The following is a 21,199-nucleotide window of genomic DNA, read 5'->3' as shown; positions in this document are numbered from 1 at the left end:
TTGTTGTCTTTGTAAAGCTGTTCTGAGCAGAGCTTGAAATGGCACCAACACTGAACTGACTCATGCACATCTGCTCACACTCTTGCACACTACTCACACCCTTGCACACCCACGCACACTCACTGCCTTATCCTAAGCCTCACAAATGACATGAGAGCAGAGTAGGCTGCACTTCATATGTTGGTCATTCAGCTTCAGTTAGTGGCACATGGATGTTTTCTAACACAACAGCTTTAAAAGCAAAATGAGATTTGGATTTCTGATGATACTTGTGCTAGAAATGGACATGAAGAACTTCCCAAACACAAGGATCTTGAACACCAGTACAACAGCCCAGCTTTTTTGGCTCAAATAACCACCTTGAAGGAAAGACCAGAAGAGAAGCCACACAACCTTTAGATAACTGATTAGCAGGTAACAAAAAACCCCAGGATCATTCTAGATGTCCCAACCTCTCAAACAGTAAATTTGCTAAATAAGACAGTTCAAAATGAAGCCATGCTTTACCTCTGTGCAGCACAGCTTAAATTGTTTGCTCAGTCAATCTACAGTCAGAAAAAGTAAACTGAAGCTTTAGCTGCATTCTGGAAAAATTTCAAAGCTATTTAATATTCTACAAATATATACATTTATCCTTTTCAGGTAAGCTGAACAAACTTCTCAGAAAGCCAAAAGTAATCAGTCTTAGCAGAATCTGCTTGGAGTGACATACCCTACTTTGTACAAAGCACTAAGCTTCCTGTGTCTTTATCAGCTCTACTAATAAAGAACATAAAGGCTCTGTGATTTGATCCACAAGAATTTAACAATTATAGTTTGTTCATCAAATGAGTCCTGATATTTTCAAGATATTCACAGTGCCTAACATCTCAAGGATATAAACCAGCTTTTGAAAGCCCTTGGAAAAAACTGCTCCCATGGAAGAATTAAACATGACATGGTCAGAGTCCTACAAAAGAAAATAAAATACTTTTTCATTTTAACATTTGCATGCTAAGTATTTACAGTGCTGTGAAGAGTTTAGATTACAGGAGTTTTCAAGAGATGTACGTTTTCAATGGACTAGATCCAAATTATTATATGTAACAATACAATAGCCTTCTAATTTCTGTCCCAGTGAAGGCTGACAAATAGTGTAGGTTTTCTGCAGACACTGTTGATACTTTACAAATATATTACTCACCCACACAGTCTCTCAAGTAATCTATTTTGTACCAAGAAAATTAATTAGAATAATTTTCAATTAGTTAATTTAAGAATGTCTACTGCAACATCTGGAAAAGGCTATGTAAAGAATACAGAGCATGTACATACATGAATATTTACACATCCTTCAAGCTAGGAAGTCTCAGGATACCAACAACACAAAAAAATCTGAATATTTTGATCAACACTCAAGAATATCTTCAAAGCTATCTTGCTTTCTTGGCTACATGAACTGTTTAATCAACTTCTGTTACACACTAAGTTTCATATAAGAAAAGCATCACACAGAAGTGGGACAGGAAAGCTCAGACTGGAGACCTAATCAGCCAGGCTACCTGTCCACCAGCAGTCAGTTCAGGAGCAGTGGCAGTGAAAGGACACTTCTCTCTGTCAGGGTTTTAGGGACCTCCTCCCACAAACTGCATCTGGAATTCAGCTTTGAGCACTTCAAAACTCACTTTTTTTCCTTCCACTAATTTATCTAATCACATTTCAATCTAATTTGCACTCAAGGTATCCCATTACAATGGAGTCTTGATATAATTATACACTGGGTAACAATGGAGTCTCACAATGTAATTACACATTAGTGGAAAGCATCCTTCATCTAACTCCTCAATAATTTCTTAATGCACCACCCCTAGCAGCTTCCCACCTCCAATGCCATACTGACTGCAGAGATTTCCCCACTTGATGATACTTTTTTAGGCATATATTCTCTGTATTTAGAGTAATAATGCACAGCTTCCCAAAGAATGCTGCCCTGCTGGTCCACCCCTCTGACACTCTCTGCTGCCTCTTGACTGCCTGGAAAGCTGGGAGCACTCCACACCAGCTAAACAGTGTGTGCCTGGTTGTGTTAATTGAACAGGAATGGTTTCACTGGGGTTTAGTCACTAAAAGAAAATTATTTGCATACACAAAGTATCTCAGCATTCTTACTGTTCATGGCAGGATCCCAGGGCTACGTTTCGCCATTCCCAAGCAGTCCAGGTTAATTTTGACATCTAGAACAAGGTTTGGGAAGAGAAAAAAATTGTCACACACGTTTGCACACTGTTATCCATTGTAGATGTTATTTTAAAGAACTGCAGAGTAGAGCATCTCCAACAGAGTTAACTATTGGCTTCTGCAGCCCTTTGAGCTCTGTCTCTAGTGTGAGTGGAAAATTGGATAGCCCTGCTTCTTGCCTGAAGGGAAAGTTCACATAACTTACTAAAAATCTGTGGCATCCTGCTCTTTTCCATGTGTATGGAATATTTCATACAGAATCCCACAAGATCACAGCTCCACATAAAAATCTATTTCAACAGTAGCACAGAAGAAAAAAAAGTCAGATCTAATTTTTGCTTAGAAGCTCCTCAGGCAGACACTGTTCCAGAATCACAGTCACCACTTCATGTCAATCACAAAGTGCACACAAGCCACAGGAGGTACAGAAATCCTAACAGAAGTGATACCTTGCACCATGATCCCAAGCCAAGCCCCACTCTCACAAATTCCCCCCAGCAGCTGCTACCACAGCAGGAAGCTCTGCTGGGCTTGCACAGAGAGCACCAGTCACAGCAGAGCTGAAATAGCACAAAGTTACAGTGAAAAGTCATCTTACAGCCATGAACAATGGGACAGAGGGATTTAGGAGGAGACACTGCACTTCTTTTTAATGCTGAAAATATAGCACAACCAATTTGAAAGGCAAACAGCAGTTACCCCAAAACACAAGGAGCAATCAGCAGTGCTGTTACTTGCACTGGCATTAATTTTTTTTTAAAATTAATTCTAACGTAAAGCAGAGTGAAGAAATGCTGGCAATAATGCTGCTGGGTTGCATTTCCTCTCAGAAAAGAAAAAAACAAAAACATTGCACTTGGCAACCCAAATTCTCACACCATTAGCACCAGAAAGTGAGGGTCACTTCTATAATTCAATGAATGAACAGTATTTTTTTTCAATTAGAAGCCCTTGCCAATCAAATTATTTATCCAGTTAAAACAATAAAGCAATGCTAACAACAACATCACAAGGAAAGTGCAAGTTAACCAATAATAATGGATCAGAAGCACTATGGGACACTTCAATCTCTTAACCAAAACAAAGGGTTTACCTGAAGATAAGGGGCTGTGGCAGTCTTATTTTATGAAGCTTTTGATACTCCTTAAAATGTGTCAAATTATATTGCTTTCATATATGCACAGCTATGGATGGCAGCAATCAGAATGACTCAAGTTCCAGAACTAAAATATCATTGTGTCAGAAATGGCACACACAATCCATCAGGAAGCCTCTCACACTGTTTTGGTGAAGAAGGCCAGAAAGACATGAAGTTACAAGTAGTTTTTGGTGGTTTCTTTCTCCCTTTAAAACCAGGAGTAAGATGCAGCTCCTCCCATGCCCTATGAGCACATTTTGCAGGGTGGCAGAGCCGTGTCAGGCTCCCCAGTGACACACACTGCATTACACTGCAGGGCCTTGTGAAAGGCTCTTAGTAATGAAAATCTCAGACAATGTCAGACTTGTTAGACACATCTGGGATGGCACTGAAACAATAAAGTCAATACAAAGACAGCATTTTCTCCTCTGACCCATTCATTTTTTCCTCCTCCCGTTTGTTTTTCTGCCATTATTTATTCCTGACTCCTTGTTTAGGACCATGAACTGTTGTCATGCAACCTCCTACCTTGCACATTCATGTTTCCCAGCCCAAGTCCCTCCTACCATTAATTTTACTAATGAATAAACAATCTGGACTAGTAGTGGGAGCTGCTTACAACCAAAACATGGACTCTTCTGTACACAGGTGGGGAAGACAAGGCCTTGCTGCACAGCAGCCCCACACCACGTGCCCTGGCACCAGGCAGCACCACCACAAGGGTGCCAGCACTGCCATGCCCTGCTCCCACATGAAACATGCCTAAATTTAATCACTTCTTTCACTCCACACCAGCAGATCATTACAGCCTAACCAGAAAACACAGACATTCCCCATGAGGATGATGAAGTGGAATTTTCTTATTTCAGCTGTAATCACAGGGTTATTTGCAGGGACAAACCACATTTCTGCCTCCAAGCAGCCCTTCAAGCTGCCCTAGGTTTGGATCACCTCCTCTAGGAACAGCTGTGCCATGGAAGAGCTCAGCACCCTTGGCTGCCTGTCCCTGCTCTCTGCCATAAGGCTCCAGCTGAGCTGCTCTTAAGTACTTTCTAACCTATTTACTCAGGATCAACCAATACAAAGAGTGATTATTTAGGCTGTTAAAACCACTCCAGCTTATTTTGGTTGACATTCTGCAGAAGAGCTCACATAAATGTCTGAGCTGCCACAGTTAAGGTTTACAACCCCCTTACTGAAATATTTTCTGCTCCTACCAACTAGGAATGATATTCAACAGCAAGAGAAAGCCAGCAGCAGACAAGAAACCCCTGCTGTCATCCCAAAAAAAGCCAGGGCATTTGGCAAACATCATCACTAAAGAAATCAATTTTAAGAGGAGGACAAGTCCAGGGTACATCTGCTCAGCCCTTTCTCTCAGAAATGACATAACTTGGAGCTCCATGAGCCAGGAGAGCCATGCAGGCACCTACAGTAACAATTAACACAATCCCCTGCCTTTAGAAGAAGGCAAAAGTGCTGGTAAAAGTCCACCACATCACCTTAAGGCTACAAGAAAGAGAAAACCGTTACCACCACAGGCTGGCCTACTTGCTTACTAAGATATTACCAACAGTTGTAACAGTTCCTTTATACAGTCATACCCAACCCCACCCAGTGCCACCAAACACCAGAAGAATACCCAGTGGAAGAAGGACTACATCAGCATAGCAAGATTTGGGAAGGGAACAGAAACTGCCTTTTTGTTCTGCTCATGGGAGGTGCTATCATAACAAGGTCTTGCTGCATCACTGTGGCTTTTAATTATCATCAGGTAGGGAAACCAGCTAGAACACCATTAAAAAAAAAAAAAAAAAAAGGAATTGCAGTAGGAACACAAAATCTCAGAGTCCCTACCTTCTTGCTAAAGGGAAGTGCTAGGGGAGTTGTACCATGGTTCATTTAGAGCCTCACAGCAAACTCCTCCACAAATCAAAATTTACATTAAGACAAGGTACTAGAGCATCCCTGAAAAATACTTGCAAAGATACAGCCAGGCTCTCTTGTAACAAGTGATAACACCAACATCACTGAGATAAATTATGAGTTAACAACACTTCTACCAACCCCAAGACAGGTGATAACATAATTATCTCATTACTCTTATCCTTTAAATAACAGAACTCTGTTTGGACGTTAAGGACAAAATTCTCAGACTCAGGGGTAAAATATGGTACCAAGTCTCACTTGGATCACAAAACTCCCCACAACAGTCCTTTTATCATTACTGATGTCAGTGTTTGGTACTACCAAGGAACAGAGACAGTGAATGTTGGCACATTTACTGCCCCATGACAAAGGTGAGCAACCACAAGAGACTGGTCAGATTTGCAGAGCCACCAAGGGAGCAGTGTAAAGCAGCTCAAGCAACCTGGTAAATTCAATATTGCTGACTTATCTAGATTTATCCTCCAATTCCTTTGTAGTTTAAGTGTTTAATTCCTAATTTCCATCTTCAATGTGTAAGCTTGCAGTCTTTTGTTTGTATGTCTCATAGCACATACACCCTAGTGGAAATACCTCTATTCCACTGTATAAAAACAAGCTTTCCTTAGAACAGCAAACACAAGAGCCCAGAATAAATTTCTAACAATAAAATCATTGCTATATTAGAAGTTTAACATTGAAGAAAGCAAAACTCATAAAACTGTTCCTGTTAAAATCTTCCAACATAAAAAAGCAATAAAACATAATTATTAATAAGTGTCAGCAATACAACCTCATGTGTATTTTGTAACTTGTAGTTGCTACTATTTAAAAAGTTACTAACACTGAGATGAAAGATGTTGGGGGGGTGGTAGGCATAAAATATTAACATAAGTCTTCTACAATTCTGGCACCATGGTGGATAATCAGCTTCTAAAAAAAATAAATATATATATACAGAACACATGCCCACGTCTGTAGGATTCCAGTGCTGCTCGCAGCTTTCTTTAAATAACGGATGTGCTACTCACTTCCTCAATTCTATTCAAAAACTGTGGGCAGCCATAAACTTGCCCAGAACCACGTGTTTTGTAACACTGAAACTGGTTGAGTGTGAGGCACTGAGAAGCCAAAAGTTGACAAGGCAGAAGAGCAACCCATTTCTTCCTCTTGGCTCCCTTCACGAGCCAGGTATCTGTTTACAGAATGCAGGGCAGTGCTTGAATCCTCCAGAACTAAGAAAAAATTTCCCCCTTCCTTAATGTAGTGTAGAATTTCTGCTTTAATATAAATATTTACCTGAAACCGTGAATATAAGTGTTACATGGATCATTCAGCTTCCTCACAGATGGAAAGCTAATTGGAGAACAGCAATCCCAGGAAGGGTTCTTTAATGGCATCTGGAAACATGACAAGTTTGAAGTGGGAGCAGTGCCCTGGTCCTGCTGAGCTGAGTTTGATGCTCCATCCCCAGCAGCTGCTGGGAGAAGCTGTGCTGCCTTCCCTCCACTCACCTCCTGACACGATCCCTGCCTCCACCTGCAAGGTGTAGCCACAGGGCGAGTTAGTAAACTGATAAAACATTACTGAGTGGGTAAGTTTCCCATGAGCTAAGCAGCATGAAAGAAATCATCCTGCAACCACTGAAGCATGAGCTCTGCCAATGGAGCTGCCCCAGGAGATCAGGGCACAAGGCAGAACCACCCAGAGGCACATTTGATGAATTACCTGCAGCACTAAACTGTCTCCAAAGTCTCCAGCATCAGATTTTGCTGTCTGAGTGTGAATCTTCTGCTTAATTTTCAATCCTAACAAGTTTATGAAGAAGTTTGAAATCTGAAATATTTTGCATTGTTTTCTTACAGAATTATTTTAAAATGTAAAAAAACACACTGCAATCATATATGACAGAACCAGAGCTTTAGCTTCAGAAATCCAATACAGTAAAAATGTGCTGGGTATTTCAGATCATCATCTTAACATACTGCTGGATACCTCCATTAGCATTACCAGATAAGGTCAGTTACTCAAAGGAATCAAAGTTCTCACAATACTGAATTAAATGCATGTGGAACACATTCACCTTAAACTAGAACACACCACTCACATAGAGATCCCAAAGAAAAACCAGGAAAAAGGAATTTGGTTGAAATTCACATTTATCCTTGCTTTTTTCAGCCTATAAGATTCTCTCTAATATTTAATCATAATCACTCACAGTCATTCTGCTGAATTTTTTCATCACATGACACCTCACCTTCCTCATAACAATTTGCACTTGACCAGATGGTTATGGTGTGAATTAAGCTCATTTCCCATGCACCATGGTTTTCACTTGTCATGATGCTAAATCCTGGTCTGTGATTTCTGAATAACAGACTGATAAAATGAGCTTATTTTCACCACCAAGAAAAAAGGAACAAAGTTCTTCCCCTGCTGCCCTGCAAAGATGGAAATTAACATTCATAACAGGACTCACATGATGAGTAGCTGAGCACTGCAGTATTTGTTAGAACTCATACTTTTAAGTCCTCTGAGCAAGGACAGGCACTCAAACCACCCCATCCCTAGCTCTAACCATGAGATCCATGCACCACATTCCCATAAGCTTTGTGCCAACTGCTTCTCTTCTTGCAAGGTGGAACAGCTTAGACGGGACCTCTGTCCTAAAGCAGCTTACACCTCCCACTTCAGGCAAATAAAGAGACTTCTGAGAGGCAGGACAAACTAGTCCATGTGCCAGGAGGCAGGAACCAAAGCAAGAGTCTGACATCACAGGTAAACAGCCCTGCTGCTTTGCCTACCGACAAGCAGCTCTGCTCTGGTGCCATCCACACCTGCACAGAGATCAGCAGCAGTTTTGCTCTTCAGTTGCCTTCCATGGGCATCACTGTCTGGGCACCATCCAGAGAAGGGGTCTTGAAAAGGGAGAGCAAAATGTGCAATGTGACAACTCAAGCAGGCATGGGGCACCTGGTAAGATAGATGCTCTTTAACAGGGAAATGGAGACAGGTCTGAAGATTTCCCCAAAATTTAAGCAGGTACAAGTCAGAGCAAAAGCTCTAAGAACTTATTTAAAAGCAAAACTTCTGTTCACAAACCATTTTCATTTGTACTTTCTCCTGTACCTAAGTTTTTTCATATTTTAAATATTTCACATTAAAGAAACCAAGCAGAATAGCTGGCATTGCCAAACAAATCTCACAACTACAGAACACACCACCAAGCAGCTGCATCAGTCACAAAGAGGTAAAACAAAAGCCCCAAGGAATCATATGACCATTGTCATTAGTATTAACAAAGCACTGTTTCCATAAAAAGAAATTGAATTACGTATTTCCCACAGCAAGTTTAAAGCAAAAACCTCAATAATACAAATCAGTAGCTGGGGCATTCTTCAAAAAGTAGTACAGCCAACTCACTTGAAACCAGCTTCTCAGAAAGGACATCAAAGACCTCAAATTCATTACAGGACACTGAACATGGAAAATCACCCAAATTTTCTTAATCTTCTGAAATACACAAGTCAATTAAAGGAGTCAGATTTAATTTTGTTGCAGGTTGCAAGCTCCTCCTGGGTTCAAACAGGTCCCTTTCTACCTCAAAATCCAAAAAATATCTTCAGGAAATCGGAAATCCACTTCTGACACGCTTCTGTCAGCAGTACCAAGTCACACACTCAGCTCGCTGTATCTCCACCCCAATGCACTCACAGCCTGGTCAGAACCTCCTGCACAGGATATTGGGATATTGGCTGTCTGCACTGCATGACACAGGCACACCTTCACCCCAAAACACCTCCTACTCTGTAAAGTCCTGGGAAACAAAGCTTTATGAAAATAATTCATAATATTTCATAATCATGAATAATTTCATAATCATAATTCAGATAAAACTGGAAAATTTTTCAATTCTGCTGAGTGCCCACGGACAGCGTGCCTGTGCATCAGAGGCTACAATTTAACATTGGTTAATTACTTTGTAGCTTTTCAAAGACACTTAGCTTAAGGAGAGCCAATACACTGACAAAAGTTTCTTCCACAGCAGTGTTTCTAATTTATCCACAAAGCTCTAATCTCAGAATTTTAATAAACCTGTTGCATCACAAATAGTTAAAAAGAAAACCATTAAAATATTTCCAGACAGTACTCTGACAATGCAATACAGCTGTGAGAATGAAAAAGACCTGAAAGTAGAGAACCTTGAAAGGAAAGCAGAACATATGTTGCCCCATCTATTTAAGCTTTTACCTCCCACTCACACTGACACCCATAAACACTATGCCAGATCTGTGATAAAAGCACCCATCCCTGTGAACCCAGCCCCAGGCTGTCAAAATCAACTCTGATAAGCTATTAAGAGTCATTAGAAAAGTTTTCCACTATTGATACAGTGAAACAGCCAAACACTGAAATGTTCTGAGGCTGCTTTTCTTAAAACACTCCATAATTGTTCAATTTGTGCCATAGTGCAGTTTCACAGAAAGTTTTGCCAGCACAGATATATCATCTAAAATAGCAAAGGGAAAAAAAAAGAAAAGCCATATACTAGGAATCACAACTATTTCAGCAACCTAACAACCATGAAAAACACGAGCATTTCTGACAGCTTTGCTCATTGTGTTTGTGGAGGTGATGGAGTAGTGCTAGCAGAAACACTCCCAGCAGAACACACTGCAGATTCCTTTGGAATTGCTACCAACACTTTCTTTGTAGTGATGATTAATGATCCCTTTCTAACAGCTAGACCCACCAAGAACACAGAGCCCTGGAGGTAACTTCAATGATACCTTTAGATCCAGACAACCTGGGCTCGATCACCACTGTCAAAGAAACCACAGAAGTACTGAATTACACTGAGATACATTCAACATGAGATAGCTTGCTGATTTTTTTTTAAGAACTCTAGCATTTTTCTCAACCTGTTGGAAAACAAAGGTAAAATCACAATTCTGACTAGAATTCATAGAACAATTTGGGTTGATAGGGACCTCAAGGATCACACGGTTCCAACCCCCCTGCCATGGGCAGGGACATCTCCCACTGCACCAGGTTTCTCAATGCCCCATCCAACCCAGCCTGGAATTCAGGGGAAAAGGCAAGGCCTTCCTCTGTATGCCCAACCCCACTGTGCCTCTAGACAGGTCATGTGCCAGCAGAACCCTTCCTGTAGAGCTACATCTCACTTCCCCTCTGAGCCTCCCTTACCAACTGCATGTGCTCCCTTCCCTGCTTGTCCCCCCAGCTGTCTGAGACATCCCAGGGCTCAGCATTGCTCCATGGAAATGCCCTGCTGGCATCTGGGGGTCTCCACTGCAAACCAGACCAGGCAATCTGGGCCCTTTTCTTCTGGCTGGGTACATCTGCTGATCTGCTTCACACATCACCAGAAGTTGGGCCAATGATACCACGAATTGCAGAAATCTCCAAGCCACAATTACTGCTACAGATCAGGTACAGCTGAACTACAGCCTCAGATGGCATTCAGCTTAGTGAATCTTTCACAGAAGAGCAGAAGAAATTATTTAAAGGAATAATAATAAAAAAAAAAGCTGGCTGGGGCAAAGTCACTTTAATTCATTTTTGACACCTAGAGTCACTGGCTCACTAGAAGCAGTCTTGCTTCTTTGAAGCAGAGCAGCATGCTAATTTGTGCTGGCACCTCACTACAATTTTTTGAACTTTAGAAGTGAAGGAAAATGTTTAGAAGCACAATTTTGAAAATCACAGAATCAAAGAGATCACAAGCAGTGCATTCAGGATAGCATTTAATCCAAGTTACTACACCGATTTTTTTTACTATCAACACTCTGCAGCATATTCTAGTATTAAGCAGGACTGCAGAACAAGCTCTACCATGAAATCAGAGAAGTGGGAAGAGTGCCCTGAAGGTTATTCATTAGCATTATCTCCATGTGTAGCTCACTGGGGAAAGAATAAGGAAAACTCCTCTGTGGCATTCTATTCAAATGTATGAGGCATATTTAAATGAGCGAGGGAAGTATTTCTGATGCAGATTTCACAGCAGGTCTAAGACAGCATCAGTTTCATTAACACTCAGAACATCCAAGCCGAAGCGCCCTTTGCCATACAAAACTGACAAAGATGTGCACCTTGCGTCTCCTGAATCATACAAAGGAGCCGAGCCAAGACTCCTAGAGTTCTTAAGTTAACATCGCACTTCTCATACGGAGGCGAAAAGTCCTGAACAGTACCTACTAAAAACAGAGCTTGGCCTAAATTTTATGAGAACAGGGAAAAGAGGAAACTGATAAGTTAATTACAACCTATAGCTACGTCCCCTTTTTAATGGCTGCATCCCAGAACTAACCCCCAAAACTCCTTCCTGCACCCAGACCATTTAAGGACCAGGGAACAATAAACACTGACGAGCAGAACGGGCCGGGGGAAGGAAGAGAGCGATTACAATGGCTGCACAACAAAGCCCGCAAAAGGAGAGTTAAAGACACTTTCTGCGAGCGGCACCCGCTCCGCACACGCCGCCAGCCGCGACCCCGGCCGGGACACTCGCGCTGTGTCCCCAGCGGTGACCCCCGTGCTGCCGGACCCCGTCCCTGCCCCGCCGGGCACGGCGCGCCCCGGCTGTGCCCCGCACCGAGCAGCCCTCGCTGGTCCCCGCTGGAACGGGGGGACCCGGGGGTACCGCACCGCCCCGCACCGCCCCCGGCACGGGGCTGACCGCCCGCCGTCCCCCAGAGCGCACCCGGGACAGCCCGGTGCCGTCCCGCCCCCAGGGAGCCCCCGCCACCAGCAGCACTGCCCCGCGGCCTCCGAGCGGCCCCGGCGAGCGGAGACCCCCGGGCAGCCCCTCCGGTGCGGGGCAGCCGCTGCGGTGCGGGACAGCCCCCCCGCGCCGCTCACCGAGCGCGGCCCCGCTCCCCCCGCGGCCGCAGAGGCCCCGCAGGACGCGGCGCCCCCCGGGCCCGCCGGGCCCCCGAGCGGGACAGGACCGAGCCGGGTGCCCGCGCCTCGCCCTCACCTGCGGCTGCGGCCGCCCGGCCCGGCCGCGGTCCCGCTCCGGAGCGGCCCCGAAGTGCCGAGCGCGGCCCCGCTCCCCGCGCGCGCCCGGCCCGCCCCGCCCGGCCCGCGTCACCGCCGGGCCGCGCGCACTGCGCCTGCGCGGGGCGGGGACATGGGGAAGGGGCGGGGCCTCCGTGAGGGGAGGGACGGACGGACGGACAGCGAGACAGACAAGGGAAGGATGGAGAGTAGGAGGGAGAAAAGAGAGTAGAGGCCACGGCGCAGAGCGGTAGCAGGTCTGCCAGAACGGCTTGTCTCCAGCAACTTGGTGCATCAGGAGAGCTCTGAGAACAGCAGGAGGGACAGAAAGAGGCAGCAACAGTCATAAAACCACAGAATGGTTTGGGTTGGAAGGGACCTCAAAAACCATCCTGTTCTAACCCCCTTGCCATGGGCAGGGACACCTTCCACTAGACCAAGTTGCTCCAAGCCCCATCCAGCCTGGCCTTGGAAATTTCCAGGAATGGCCATCCACAGCTTCTCTGTGCCAGTGGAGAGAGAAGCCTCAGAGTAGATAATTTCATCCCAATATCTAATCTAAATCTACTCTCCTTCAGTTTGAAGCCATTCCCTCTTGTCCTGTCACTACACCTCCCAATGAAGTGCCCCTCTCCATTTTCCTTGTTGCCCCCTCTCCATTTTCCTTGTAGTCTCCTCTCAGGCACTCACCAAGTCCTTGGTGGCCCAGGGAATACGAGTGATAGATACACAAAAACATCTCCTTGTGTTCTCCAGGGGATTCATTGGGGATCAGCAACATTACCAGGTGAAAGGCAAGCCACAAGCTGCTCTCCCAACCAGAGTGTTGGCTCCTGGAAAGCTCAAAATTGCTTCACCTGCTCCCATAATGCTGGAGGATGCTAACCCTGAATTTTCCTCACAGTCCTCCCCTCTTTTTCATGTGGCCACATCTTTGATTTGGGAGCTGCTCTTCTTCTGCAGTTCTGCCTGTATTGTTTCCTGTAAACACACCTTTAATTACTGAACCCCCAACATTCAGCAAATTTTTGACTGCAGGTAATCTTAGGGCAAATAATGCCTTCGTTAAACCCAGCCAACCCTAATGAAGTTATAGGAATTTTAGCAATGCAATTGAGGGCAGAACTTGAAGCAAAACTAATTATGAAGCCATAGGTAACCTTCCAGCCAAGTCTGCAACCAGCTCCTCATTCTTTTAACCCTGGAGGAAAAGCTGAACAGCCTATGAGACCACAACACACCATTTCAGAATTGTGTATGTAACAGCTTTTAAAGCTGTTTTTTATCCAAACATTTTTTGCATTGGCTTATCAAAGCCAGTGCAGCATCAATCTCAGAGTAAAAGCTATCCTGGTTGAGTAACTCTAACAGATTTTGCTGTGGGCAGTTTTGGGTTCCCTTCTGTTCTCCTCACATCAGTGAGAGCAACTGAAGCAAATTCAGGCACAAGGAACCAATTCACCTCTGCTCTGAAGCTGACAAGAAAATCAGTATCTCAGTTGCAGAAAAAAGCATTTTTTGTGTATATATTTTGTGTATATTTTTCTAATTCCTGTCCTTGAAAATGACCTCTTGCATGAGCCAGTGCTCTGTTTGTAAAGATGAGTCTCGACTTATCTTTACAAACCTTTAGGAAGAATTCACCTCTGCTGAGAAGAGGCATGGACAGAGTGACACACTGGATATCACACAAATGTTCCCAAATAGAATAACTCTGGTATAGGAATGTGCTCAGTCACAATATTTTACAAAAAGAAGGTTGCAACAGTGAGTTCTTCACCTTTTTGCTTTTTTCTTTCCATTAGAAAAGAAAGGGAAATTTGCCATTTAGATGGACACTAGCTATAAAACACATGCCGCTCCAGATATTGCTTTTTTCCCCTACTGCTCTGTTTTATCCCAAGGTAAGGTAATGTCTCCAATGCACATGAAACATGGGTTCTTGCCCAAGTTCAAGTCCACACTTCCAACAGCACAGAAACTTTTTGACTTTCGGATCCTCTTTGCTCGTTTACCTGGCAAAAGGTGGTTTTTAAAAACCCAGGCTCCATCTCGTTTCACAATTGAATATTCCTTTTTTTTTTTTTTTTTTTTAACTAAGGACTTGGCAAATGAATCGAGTGCTCATACTGCTCCAGTGCTCTTCCAACAGTTCCACCTTGAAAACCAAGTGAGTTTTCCTGGTCTTTACCTGGGACCTCTCAGCACCAAATTCCAGCATGCCTCTGTAAGGTCCAGGAGCCCCCCAGCTGTGCAGGGGAGGGCTGCAAAGCTCTGTTCAGCAGACCTAGGCTTTGTCACTGAGGAGTTCTTCTTGAAAATTCGTGTACTAGGGTTGCTTAGTTATTATATTGTCATTAAAAATCTTGTTCTAAGTGCAGTTTTCTACAAAGCTTTGATGCCTGTTATGTATTTCTCTGCAAGAAATCCACTTGAAATTTGCTGTAGACTCTCTGCCAGGTGTCTCAAAGTATAAACACAAGACAAGTACACAAAATTACTAATACAAAACAATTTACATAGTAAGTTTTACACGTGATTATAATATATATTACATATTATATTACAGCAAAACTGTATTCAAAACCATTTCCTGTGTTAAGTCTGCTTTACAGAATAGTTCCTTTCAATGCAGCATTCTCAGTATTTATGCTGACAAATCTGATGCAATTTGATAATTATACTGATCATAATTTGGTGTGATAATACATGCTTTCAGCATCTAAGAACAGTATAAAAATGAACAGCTACCAGTTCAGGCAGAGCAGGTTATATCTACCTCACAATCACTTTGCATTGATATTACAGATTAGAGAGAGAAATATCCATTAAGCAAGAGCATTTCCTGTTCAGAAATTATACAACTCGATTTTATCGCAAAAGAAACACGTACCCAGCACCACCTGAGCTCGAAACATTCTGAGCTTTTGCCATAATTTGTAACAGAATCTGTTACAAAACAGAACACAGAACTTGGGGAGAGGAGAAATATGCTCTATTAAGTTTCAATTGCTTGTGGCAACTTTGATTCACTGTTTGCAGTTCTGCAAGTAGTTACTGTCAGACTGGATTTGAGCTGTGAGGAGCTGCAGCTCACATGTAGTGAGTACCCACACGTGTTTAAGGCAGCATTTCTGCTGCTCTTTCAGCCAGCATTGCCTGCCAAAGTGAACTGTAACACCCCTGACCCCTTCTCCAAGGGCAGGGCTGCAGTCGAGATGCATCTCTGTGCTTCCAGCTGTGAAGTGAGCTCCTCTGCTGCAGGAATGCTTTTTAATTCCTCTTACTTTCTTTATTCTGCTATTTAGAAAAGTTACTTTCAGGATTTATACCTTTCCTATAATGAAAATGTTCTGTGTAGGACAGATCTGCATATTCATGCAGATTCTGCATAACAGCCTCACAAAATTAAAATCATTCTAAAACGAGAGGTGAGGTGCATATTTGTCAAGCAGTAAACAATGAAAATGTTTTGTGGTAAAACATCATTCATTTTAAGCATTTTTAAAGCTGGCTTTCCCCCCAAGACAGCTTGATTCCAGCCACGCACGTTGCATTTCCAAAGTTTGCTGACAGCTCTGGCTCCTGCTAATGCACAAGAAATCCTGCAGAGCTGGAGCAGAAAGGAACATCTGCTTAGTGCAGGCAGTGCTGAGATTCCAGCCGTTCCTGCAGGCTGCCATCCCACCCCATCCCATCCCACCCCATCCCATCCCATCCCATCCCATCCCGTCCCACCCCATCCCACCCCATCCCATCCCACCCCATCCCACCCCATCCCATCCCACCCCATCCCATCCCACCCCATCCCACCCCATCCCATCCCACCCCATCCCATCCCATCCCACCCCATCCCATCCCATCCCATCCCGTCCCACCCCATCCCACCCCATCCCATCCCACCCCATCCCACCCCATCCCATCCCATCCCACCCCACCCCATCCCATCCCATGCCAAAGGCCAGGAACAGCTCAGCACTGACCACTTTGTGAGCGCAGCAAGGAAAGCCTCCCAATTTCTCAGATATTTCCTGCAAGAAAGATATCCTGGCAGCCTCTCTCCCTGTCCTGAGATGCAAACATGAGATACTTTTGGTGCCCAGCATGAGAAATGGAAATTTCACCTTCCAGCCCCATGCTTTAGAGCGCAGAAATGGGTATCAGCTTCCTCACCACCCAAGCACTGGCCAGATCAGAGCCAGCTGAGGTGCACAGAGACACAGCCATGCCTCCCCAGACAGCTGCAGGCAGCCCTCAAAAGCTAATAACATTAAAATATATATTAAAGCTTTATCAAAAAGATATTTGAAATGCCTCTCCTTGCACAGTCAGTGCCTTTACATTACAAAAGTACCAGATATTAGAGTAGTTCCCAGTGCTTGGAAGAGGAAATAGCTGCCTGGTATGTGCTGGCACTCAAAAGCATTCTAAATTAAATTATAATACCGATAAATCCTGCATACTCAAGCCTGATTTTCAAGCTTTTTTTACCATCCACAGCAATTTTCACAAATCTAAAAATGGGGGCTAAACAACAACCTAAAGATTAATTTTTCTTGATGCCACTTTGAATGCCTTGTCTCTCTTTGCCCTCCACACAGTCAGCCACCGCTGAAATGACAATTACTGGGGCACAGAGAATCACAGGCAGCTTGGACAGCCTGCCCTTCTCTGCCAGGCAACAGGGAAGAAATCAGCATAAACAGCATTGCTACTCTCAGAGAAACATTTCCAATGTAAATGGAGCATCTCACTGGAGAGGCATATTTAAAATATTAAAATATGTAGGAAGGGGGAGTTACTTTGGCCACCGAGCATTAAAATTCACCATGTGGAAGAAAAAGAAGACAGAAAACATTTAGGTTAACATTGATCCAAATCTGAGGAGTTTGGGAAGGCAAAGGAAATGTGAAGGGAGTAGAAGGCAGGATGGGGAAAGCAGAGAAGATGACTGCAGGGAGAACAGTCTGTGACTGGCATTCAGGCAGAAAGGAGGCCATCCTGGGCGGACAGGGATTTCAATGCCTCAAGGATTCAGAGCAGCTCTAAAATTTAACCCAACAACTACAAAGAGAGAATCTGACCTAAATACACCACTGACATCCTTACATTGTCCACTGCAGCAATAACCTCTGTAGTTTGAGGCCATGAAGGGCTGATATAAAAGCAACACTGACATTTTAATGCTATTTTTAAAACATGCTAAGACTGCTGATCGACTTATTCTTTTCAAGACATACCAGTAGATTTTACATTCCATATCACACCAGCTTTGCATAAAAGGGTGAAGTGGGCATCAGACAGTCAGAGATCCATTGCCCAGGCTATGGCTTCTTGTGGCAGACACACAAAATGTTTTACCCACTTTGTCGTGCAGGGTGTGATTGCAACATTTCCATTTGTAGCAAGGACTGCCTCATCTTCAGTTGACTAAATTGTTTTGGAAGCCTTCCTTGGGAACATAAGCACTGACAAATAACAACCTTTACCAGCTGCAGCCTGCCAGTCCCAGCCCCAAGTCTTCCCTTACCTCCAAGGATTTCACTTAAAAAATAAATAGCAGTGGAACTTGTCATTTTCTCCAAAGTAATTTTGGAGTTTATCATGTTTTTCCTCCAGCAAAAATCAGCAAAGCAGAATTTCAGATTTAGAGGAATAGCTGTTTTTAAAATAGAATTTTTCATGCTATAATATGTTATAGTAAAGCATCACTATGAAAAGATCAGGGAGTGCTTTTCCTTAGCTGAGGTAGAGAGCCATTTGGGAGCTGGGGCAGGCTGCAGGTTGTGCCTGAACTTGGTGCAGGACTCAGTCAAGACATTTCTTTGGTAATTCAGGTATTCCTCCACAACAGCTTTCATTTATAATACAGGAATTTTCCTGTAAAATCTTTCCTTGCTTGCTCTCTTTGAGATTCAAATTTATAAAGAAGAGTGAAGCAACTCAATATTTTAGTTGTATTATTTCCCTATATTGCTTTTATATTGATTTCCTATGTACATTTTGAGGCAGCCCAGAGAGGGGTAAAAATCTGAAGTCTGAGTTATAGATTATCAGAAAGTCCAAAGTCTCAATTTTCTGAGACTTTGTGTCTTTGTTGTATCTTTTCTAAAGTTTAGCTTGTTTTACAGCTTTTAAAGTCATGGGGAAAAAATAACCAGATGCAATTCTTTCTCACTGTTAGGCAAAAAGTGAAGTAGTGCAAGTCAGGAAGTGCTTCCAACAAATGTCTGAGGAAAAAAAGCAAAATACAATACTTTCTTTCAACCCTATACATTTCCAAAATGCACTACAATAAGGTGTTTGTTATCATTCCCATCAATCTCTCTCTTTTTTTTTTTTTTAATGTCTGTACAGCAGCATTGAGCTTTGAAGTGCCAGCATGGGGATATTTTATGATTCATGAAATAATTATGTTTGCATTCAGCTTCTACAAGTTCCAACAGCCAACTGAAGTGCTGGGTTAATCAATGTCTTCTGCAAATTCTCACTGCTCTTCTGGCTTAGGCAGCAACTGGAACAACACTTTTTGCACAAAATTACAAATCACCACAGACAGCTACTTCCAGCACTGCAGACTGTGTATTCTCCAGGCTAAACAATTTGTCATTGCACGCTTATGCTTTTGTTCCCTGCTGGCAAATGTTTCTAACTCCTTTCATATGACTGCAGGGCAGCTTTTAGAACATGACAGGAATTTTAAAACACTAATAATAATTCTCAATTTGAGTAAAATCAGCTTACTTTTAACTCATGAAGCTGGTGTTACAGGTCTTTCTTATCACCAAGAGGAAATGGGAGTTCAACACTGCCAGGAAAGCAGATAAATAACATCACTTTCATCTTCCTTTCCTTTCCCACAGGTGGGGATGAACAGGGAGCAAGTGCCAGCAGAGGAAACTGCTTCAGCCAACACAGTTCAGCCAGGATGCAGGAGAAGTGGCCTGTGCCAGATGGAGGGATCATATTTATAATTTCCCCTGGAGCAACAGGGAGAGCAGTGGCTCCTGATGAAGAAATGGAGCCTTGCAGTGCAGCCCTGCATTCCTCTTTGCTCACTGCACATGCCATAATCCATGCACTGGTTGTTTTATACCTGGGAATTTCTTCCCATATGAAGAAAGCAATGCACCTTAGTTTCTTTATAATTAGCAGTAAGGAGAGAAAATGTGGAATTCTAGAAACCCCTGTATGTCTTAATAAGTTATCATTTATCACTGCAATATCAAGACAAGATATGAACTTCTGTTGTGTATTATCTTTCCTATCACAAAAAGAAAGGTAATAAAGGCTGTATTTTGCTTGCCTCTTGCTAACACTCGTGCTGATCTCTGGACCACTGCTCATTTGAAAGTTGTAGGATCTGATCAAAGTTGGGTGTGACACAACCTGACCATGTCCTGGCAGAAGAGCTGCCTCTGATCACCCCTAACATCACAAAAGCAATGAAAACAACAGTGTGCTCTCATTCTCCACAAAGTGAGCTGCTAAATGGGCTTTCTGCAGCAGTCAATAGTTCTTACATCAAAGCAATCTGTCTTTAGGGTTCGCTCCCAATTAGAGATCGCAATGAATATAAAATAAATTATTGATTGCTGTCAGGAAATGCATTAACAAATCCATCTCCAAGCAAGAGCAGCTCAATGGTTCTAAGTGGAGCAAATTTAGTGACTGGCAGTGGTGTGGAATGACTCCATTCATCAGCTGATACTAAAGCATCTCAGTAAACCTTCTGAGCCATGCCAAAATATGGACAGGAGAACAACACAGGACTAGCCAGTGGCCATTTCCCAAAACAATGCTTAAAAAAAGTTTCACATTGCCACAGGATAAAACATAGTGCCTCATCATGATACTCCCAAAGGCAAGGCAACCTGATTCCAGGCGCCTCTAGGAAGGCTGACCAGCACTGCAGCAACAACAGTGAAGGGTTTATTTCTACAGAGATAAACAAACTGTGCTTGCACCACTGAGATGCTGCAGCGTGCACAGCATCAGCAGAACCCAGTGACACCAGCTAGCTCATTACAGGGTATTTTATGCAGTAGCTGCATGGATATAAATCCATGACTGCAGTGCAAGTCTGTGTCTTTATTTTTCTGTGCAGCACAAGGATAATCACTGCAGGGAGAAAACAAAGATGTTCAGTCCAATACTTTATCTACAGGGAAACATTTCAGCTACTGCATCCTGAATAGGAAACACCAAGATCTGTTACAGCAGGGAGGGCAGAGACAACTGATCCTGAATTCCTATGCCTAAAGTAAACTGGTCCTGAATTCCTATGCCTTTCCTTATGGCACAAGGAAAGTAAAATTCAGAAACAAAAATGCAACACAACATGTATTGGAAAAGAAACAGGCTGAGCTCCTTGACAGGTTCACAGCCTAACTCCTGAACAGGCTGTGCAAGGTCTGCCCAGGAATGTCCACACTGACCACAGAGATTTACTCTCTCCAGGAGCTTTCTAAGGTGAACTTCATTTAGAGAGGGATATTTAATCAGAAACAACAACAATCTGAGTGTAGGATCATGGCTTCAGTACTTCTAGTCCATACTCTTTACAGCATAATGCCAGGAAGAAGCTCATGAATCTGCATATGTGTGTTCTGTATCACTCAATAGGTTACCCTAAATTTTGTGTATGAGAGAGGGCACAGCAAAGAGTATCAGTACTGACAGAAACCTGGATCACCATCAGCTCTCCTGGCTGTGCCTCAACACTAACAAAACCCTGCTGTTGTGGGGGCAGTAGGGACATACTATTTTAATATCAAACTTGACTCTCTGTGCTATGGCAGAAGTTCTCAGCCGTGTGTCTCCCTTCAGGGAGACCAAATGAATTAGCATAAAGTGGGGGCTGTAAATAACAGGTCAGCAGTATTGGCAGGGAAATTA

General features: G+C 43.3%; 1 protein-coding gene across 2 annotated transcripts in view; it reads right to left on the bottom strand.

Annotated features, from left to right (window-relative positions):
* The window catches only part of KLHL13 (kelch like family member 13), a 74,761-nt gene extending 62,410 nt beyond the window's left edge, over positions 1 to 12,351 (bottom strand). The window contains exons 1-2 of one of the 2 annotated variants that reach the window (XM_054289497.1): positions 12,282 to 12,332; positions 2,149 to 2,213 (exon numbers count right to left, since the gene is read on the bottom strand). The gene's annotated coding sequence lies outside the window, so the exon portion shown is untranslated. Of the gene's footprint in view, positions 1 to 2,148; positions 2,214 to 12,281 lie in introns of both variants that reach the window. The other variant, XM_054289498.1, reaches the window with a different exon arrangement.
* Between the last annotated feature and the right edge of the window lie 8,848 nt (positions 12,352 to 21,199).

This window comes from Melozone crissalis, unplaced genomic scaffold (genome assembly GCF_028551555.1).
Source record: "Melozone crissalis strain CALT ecotype California unplaced genomic scaffold, PUWL_Pcris_2 ptg000068l_1, whole genome shotgun sequence".
Lineage (NCBI taxonomy): Eukaryota > Metazoa > Chordata > Aves > Passeriformes > Passerellidae > Melozone > Melozone crissalis.
Note: the sequence above shows the minus strand (reverse complement) of the source record. Positions and strands in the feature narration are given on the sequence as shown.